Source organism: Pteropus vampyrus, unplaced genomic scaffold (assembly GCF_000151845.1).
Source record: "Pteropus vampyrus isolate Shadow unplaced genomic scaffold, Pvam_2.0 Scaffold68, whole genome shotgun sequence".
NCBI lineage: Eukaryota > Metazoa > Chordata > Mammalia > Chiroptera > Pteropodidae > Pteropus > Pteropus vampyrus.
The window spans coordinates 8,517,970-8,524,378 of record NW_011888849.1 but is presented as its reverse complement, the minus strand read 5'-3'; the positions used below and the strand labels follow the sequence as shown (position 1 = coordinate 8,524,378).

At 31.8% G+C, this 6,409-nt stretch overlaps 1 protein-coding gene and 1 pseudogene across 1 annotated transcript in view; one reads left to right on the top strand and one right to left on the bottom strand.

Moving 5' to 3' along the window:
• PCDH15 (protocadherin related 15) overlaps positions 1–6,409 on the top strand; it is a 562,288-nt gene that overhangs the window by 297,258 nt on the left and 258,621 nt on the right. The window lies entirely within an intron of this gene.
• On the bottom strand, positions 3,400–3,518 carry LOC111740822 (annotated as a pseudogene).

Genomic DNA, 6,409 nt, shown 5'->3' with positions numbered 1-6,409 from the left:
TACAGATTTTTATGCACTTGGTACTAAACTATATGCTAGGAAAAATACACAGGATAAGATAGTCATAACTTTTACAGAGTTTAATATGTTTTATGAGATATTTGTTATTCACAGTAAAATAATCAGAAAATATCTTAACCATTATTGAATCGTTAAATCAGATGGAACATACTAAAATATTATGAGAGCTCATTAAAAAGTGAGTAGGGAAAAATTTCAGTTGGGAAGACTTCATTGTTGATTAGAACTTCATGAACCTATATAGATGTTTAGTACTCAAATAGGCAAATAAAGGGGATATAATGTTATTGTATGAAATGATGTAACCAAAGGCATGGTAATTTCATGAGGCACTAAGATACCAATTTGGCTGCTATTGGAGAGGAGAGGAAATAAATGGTAAAGTTTTCTTCTCTTTTACTAAGTCAAATATGCATTGGTTTATTCTTCCAGCCTCCTTGTCATTATAGGCTTTTCTCTATTTGGGATTTTTTTTTTTATCCTTTTCAAATAGTATTTCTATTACAGATATGTTTCTTTTCTTTCTCCCCTTATAGACTACATGCTGTTTGACAGAAATTATTCTGTCTGTATTTTCTACACTCTGAATTTTTCTGTGACTGGCACACATTAATATCTGAATTATGTATCAGTTTATATAGCAAATAATTAAAGAAGTAATATCCTACACAGCAGAGTAATTTAGTTTTGGTATTGTATACAATATAAGATTACTTGAAGAAGTATTTAAGACTGGATCTTTAAATTGATGTGTTAAATCCTGTGATATGGGAATTGATGGAAGCCAGCTTTGAGGTAATGAGGGTAAAAGTTGAGCATGAGAGAATGTAACAGCATTAAAACAATTAAGGTTCCAGTTTCCAGTCTCAGATTTTGAGTAATAAGATTCAATGAACCTCTACACAATGATCATGAAGTTGCCACAGAAAAGAAACAAGCCTTCCAAATTCTCAAGCAATATAAAGAAACACTTTTAAAAGTCTTGTTGTTAATGTTTTATTCTTCAGCTTTTTACCAGAAAATGTAATGCCTATATAAGAGATTCATCTTCATTAAAACCCTTTTAATGGTCCATACAAAAATTAACGATGATGGTATTGTTAGCAGTGTCGATACATTCTCCTGAATTATACACCTAAAAAGTAAATTTGCCTACCATCTTAGATTATTCTAGGACAACAGTCCCCAACATTTTTGACACCAGGGACTGGTGCTCCGAATGAGAATCTAATGCCTAATGATCTGAGGTGGTAATGCTAGTGCTGGAGAGTGGCTGCGAATACAGATGAAGCTTTGTGCTCATTCACCTGCCGCTCACCTCCTGCTTTGTGTCTTGGTTCCTAATAGGGGCTGGGGTTTGAGGACCCCTGTTCTAGGATATACTGAACAGAAGAGGGATAATTAGTAGCCTAGTACGCCTTTTAGCCTCAAAGCATCACTGGTTTACATTAAAGCTCCGAAGAGAATAAATATGGAGATGACTAAATTATGCATTGCTCAATATGTCTGACTGGTAGGTATGGTCTTGAGTTCAGCCTGACTGCCAATCTTGAAAGACTTAGCAGGCCTTTCACGGCACTAAATTTATTTAGCTTTAAAGAACGATACAGGACAGGCAACAACATAACTCTTATGGCAGTAGCATAATAGAAGTCTTGTTCCCTCTTGACATAACTTCCTAATATCTTCCAAATCATCTGCACTTGTATTTCTGAGGCATTTTCTTATCTTAAAAGCTTTGTTGTAGCAACTGATATAATATCTAATGCATAAAAGTAAACTTACTAAAACACTGGTAATGACCAGAATGTATTTTATCCAGTAAGGAGTTGGAATTCCCTCTGCAAAACACATTAGCTGCCATCCCTTTTCTTAAGTTGTCTGATATTTCTTTAACATTTGAAAGATTATTTCATTCCTTCATCCTCTTACTTACACCTTTTTATAAGTGTTGATAGAAACATTCAACTTCGTATGTAAGTTTTCCAAATATAGACTAAATTCTTCCTCTGGCAAATCTGTCTCCATAGTTATTACCTAGCTTGTGAGTTTTACGTTGCTTTCCAAATAATCTTTCTGTCCACAAGATCAATATCTACATAACTTTCATTTTTACTTAACTGTATAAATGAATCAAAAATCTTTTATTACATCATAGAGATGAGGCAGAGAGATTAAATGTTTAGCACAGCACGCTTCAATTAATATCACCACGTTATTTTCTCAAATTTCTCTACAAAGATTTTTCTCACATATCATATATTTTCCATTAACAAAGTAGGCAATAGAGACTATTTCTTAGGCAACTCTGGGTTTCATCTGGTGTGGCACCATAACAATACACCATGCCCTAGGTATAACTTTTCACTGACATAAGCTTCTGAGTATAAATGTGGTGCATGAGCAATTTGTCTCCCCAGAGGCCATTCAGTGTTGACCTTTTATTTGTCCAAACCTCACCACAGGAGAAGATCTTTCTTTATTTTTCTTTCTTTCTTTCCCCCTTTCTTCCCTTCTTTTTTCCTTTGATGAAGGAGTAAGCTTTATAAATTTTATTAATGCTAACTTAAATATTAAAGAGACTAAAATATATATTAAGAAATATATTTTTAAAAGTGCCTAATTTTACAAGTTAGATAATTGCATTTTTAAAAAGAATTCAACTAGTACAAAGAACATATTTACTCGTTATTTATCTGTGTATATATTTTTTCATTTCTTATTACATAGTTCATCATGATTTCTTCATAAGAACAATTCTACCACTTTCATAGCATGATCTTTTTCCATTTAATGAATAACCATCCATTGAATCAAAGATGATTTGATGCATTAATGACCAAATGGCACCACGTCTCAAAGTATAATAATCCTAGAACATATGACCATAAAGCAAGCCAAGAAGAATAATTAATTATAAAACTCTTTTCCTATAATATTATGAAGTGGCCTAATTTTAAATTAAACTAGCTTATTTTTTAAAAAGTATATTTTTCATTCATATATCTGGAAAGATTAGTAGTGAATTTAGTTCTGGCATAACTGGAAACAATTACATCAATCATATTCTCTACTTATTCTCTGACATTGTCTTCTTTTGGGGCTTAGTCTTAGGCAGATCCAATGCAGATGAGAAGATTAGCAAGAACACCAGGTATAATTTTACCAGTCTACCCCTAGAAAAAAATAAAAGCCAATCTTGACTACAGAAATTTTAGGGGTCCTCTTGACTACAGAAATTTAAATAACTGCCAATTCTTATTTATTTCATTTTATTTTTAAAACTTTTTTAGGCAAAGCAACCTTTGGTTGACATCACAGATTGCAAGAACCTTATCAGCTTATGATCCTTATTATTTTTTTTTTTTTTTATTTTTATGCCTACAGTACCTGGTCTTCCTTGGTGATCTCCCATCCAAGTACTAACCAGACCCGACCCTGCTTAGCTTCCAAGATCAGATGGGATTAGGCTTGTTCAGGGTGGCATGGCCATAGACAGATAACTGACAATTCTTGAACCAAATAATGTCCAGGCCTGAATCTCACTTCCATCATTTTAGCTAAATGTTAGCCCCACCCAACATGGAGTATGAGGGAGTGAATTTCTTAACCCCTACCCCCCCAAAAAAGACAAGGACTCAGGATTCCCAGGAGGCAAAAATGTTGAATGGTCAACACACTTATTCATGATCAATTTAACCATAATTAATTTCTAATGAAAATATACTCAATATATTAATATTATATACTAATATACTAATAAAATATACTAATAAAAATATACTAATAAAATATACTAATAAAAATACTATATTCGCACTTTTATATTATATTATAGTTTAGTTCTGGTTATTATTTCTATATCAATTATGACTTTTATTCTCTCGATTATGCTTCAGTTTTGAGACTCCAATTTGATTTTTTTGTTTAGTTTATGATCTAATATTCTTTACATTTGCCCTTTTGTATAAAGCCATATTTGTTGATTTATTGAACCCAAGAAAAAGAAATGCAAGAGAGACTAGAAAGGAAATACTAGAAACTAGAAACTAGAAACTAGAAAAGGAATAGGTGGGGCAAACAAGAATTTGTGTGTGTGTGTGTGGGATTGACAGGTAGCTGACAATAAGGATATCTGTAGTAGGTACATATTGGAATATTGAAAGAAAGAAATTGTGGGAGGATAAGATTAAACTTCCTAAAAAGGACTGCAATTATGGAAAAGAAATATATAAACATGTAACTTAGTGTTTCTTGCCATTTAGATATAACATTTAAGCCAAACAATTTAAAAACATAGATTTTACTTACTTTCATGCAATAACATGTAAGCAACACTTTGGCTTCTCAATGTAAACCAAATCCTTTTCAATCCCTTGAAAAGGGATTAGTTAGGAGGCAGATTTCCCCTCTAAATTAGTGGAGGGCTTCATATACCATAATCTCATAGACTACTGATCACAAAGTCACTAAATTATAATTGAATTAAATACCCACAATAGTTTTGGTTCAGGGTCTTTCACGGGAGAGATTACCATTTTATGCATATTCAGAGTCAATGTCTCAGCTCTCTTTTCTAATCTTGGACCACCAATAATTTCTTTAAAATATTTTTGTTTACATGTGTGGGGACTCATTTATGCTGTTTTATTATTTAGTACTAAAAGTGTAAAAAATCCTATAAAGCTATTCAACCTAAACATAAAATTTATTTTTGGCTTTTTTGTTAAACTTCTTTTTGCTAATGGTTTCTGTGAAACTATTTGTGGTCCCTGAATATATTAGCTCATCCATGGTTGACTGGCTCTGCAGTTTTAGGGCTGTTTCTATCACCTGTGCTTTGCAGTACTACTTGGTATTTATGGTACCTCCCAGATGGGTACCTTCTTCAGTTTAATTATAATCCGGCTTATCCTTTCTTCCAACCTCATTTATAAAAATGTTAAATAAGACCAGCCATAATACCTTCATCTCCGAAGCATGCTGCTCAACACTTATTAACTTGATGCATTGCCATTTATCATTAAATTCCGTTAGCCAATTTAAGTCCCAGAAAAAATGTTAATATTGAGTTCAATTTGAGCAAATTTTAATGAAGATTCCCTGAGACATTGTGTTAACTGATTTACTATAATCATAATTGATATCTCCTCTGCTACCCCCATCTTCTAATTTTCTAATTTTATCCACACATAAAAGAGAATAAGTTTGTCTAGCTTGAATAGTTCTCCATAAATATACATCATTTATTGACTGTTTCTGCAAATAGTTTTCTTCTCCTTTGCCTTTAGGACTATGTCTGTCATTTTCACATAAATCCCAGAATCATTCATAACATGTTTTTCCTTCTGACAACTACATCTGTCCAGCTCTGAATACTTAGCTGAATTAATGTCAGTCTCACAAATTTCTTTTTATTTATTTTATTGCTGTTATTTCTATGTACATTATTACTCTAAATGCAATGGATAATGAAAATAGAAATAGCATATGCATAGCTTGTCCCATTAAGCATGGTGGGGTGTGTAAAACATTTTGTTTACATTTCAAGATATTAAATATGAAACTTTGAATGAGCCATTAATTAACACTCATTTCCTGAAATTGAATTCAAGTTTCAAGGTAAATATGAGCATTCACATTTATCTAAGAAGGTATGCCAAAGTGTCTAGTAGCCACCCAAAGGGGTCTGTGAACAATAAAGAACGTCATAGGTGTAAAATTCAAGAATGAGAAATAATTTAAGAAGTCAGTAAATAAGAATTTTTTGCAGATTTATTGATTACAATCATGTGTATTTTCTTTATACAACAAAAAAACTTTTAATTATGTTTCTCTTATGTGTAAATGAGGCCACCTTTCTTTTCTCCATCTGTTACTTTTGGTATCATGAAAAAAGAAAAACTGTTAATGTTTATAAAACGTATATTATAAGATTTGCCACTAGAACTCATCCCCCCGCCCTTAGGTAAATGTATATTTATCTGGAAGTCAAAGAGCCTTAACATATTAAATAATTATTACATTAATTTTGCTTTATGAAATTAATAATAGTCGTTCTTTTTTCACACATGGTCCAAATGTAGTCTTTAATTAATACATACCATTTGTTCCAAAATAATTATAAATATGTGCAAAGTGGCCTTACAAATGCTCATGTAGTATTATTTCAGGGACTCTAAATTAAATTCCTTACCTCAAAAAAAAAAAATCCTTGGGCTTTGTTTTCTAATTTTCTAATTAGATATTCTACAATTGGAGATGCATTTGTTTGATTTTGAAAGGATAATGTCAGTCTGTTATATATCAGTTTGAACAAAATTATAAGAATCTTTCCTTAAGCCAATGAAAATAAAAAGGATATGAGAACAAGAGAATTTTTGAGAGA